A 386-nucleotide genomic window follows, 5' to 3' on the forward strand; every position below is an offset into this window, starting at 1 on the left:
CGGGACGGGGCTGCACCGCCTCTGCCTCCTCCTGCCTCCTGCCTGCCGCTGCCCGGCCCGCCCCTCTCCACCCGCAGCATCCTCCCCTGGCTTTGGTAGAGCCCCGCGCTCCCCGTTCCAGCCCTGCCTGAAAGGGTCCCGACAGGGTTGGACTCCCCCAGATGTGCAGTGTCAACCTGACACCCCCCTGACACTCCTGGCATGGGTGGGGAGCAGCTCGAGGGATCTTCAGCCCCGCTGGGGCCAGGGCTGATGGGCACAGAGGGACAATCATGGGGGTGGCTGCGGCTCCTCCCTGGTGGTCTCTGTCCTTAGGGATGATCGATGCTCAGAGCATCTCCGCTGCTTCCAGGTGCACTGGCACAGCTGAGGCACCTCCAGGCCTG

Source organism: Lichenostomus cassidix, chromosome 14, assembly GCF_008360975.1.
Source record: "Lichenostomus cassidix isolate B80296 chromosome 14, HeHo_3.0, whole genome shotgun sequence".
Taxonomy (NCBI): domain Eukaryota; kingdom Metazoa; phylum Chordata; class Aves; order Passeriformes; family Meliphagidae; genus Lichenostomus; species Lichenostomus cassidix.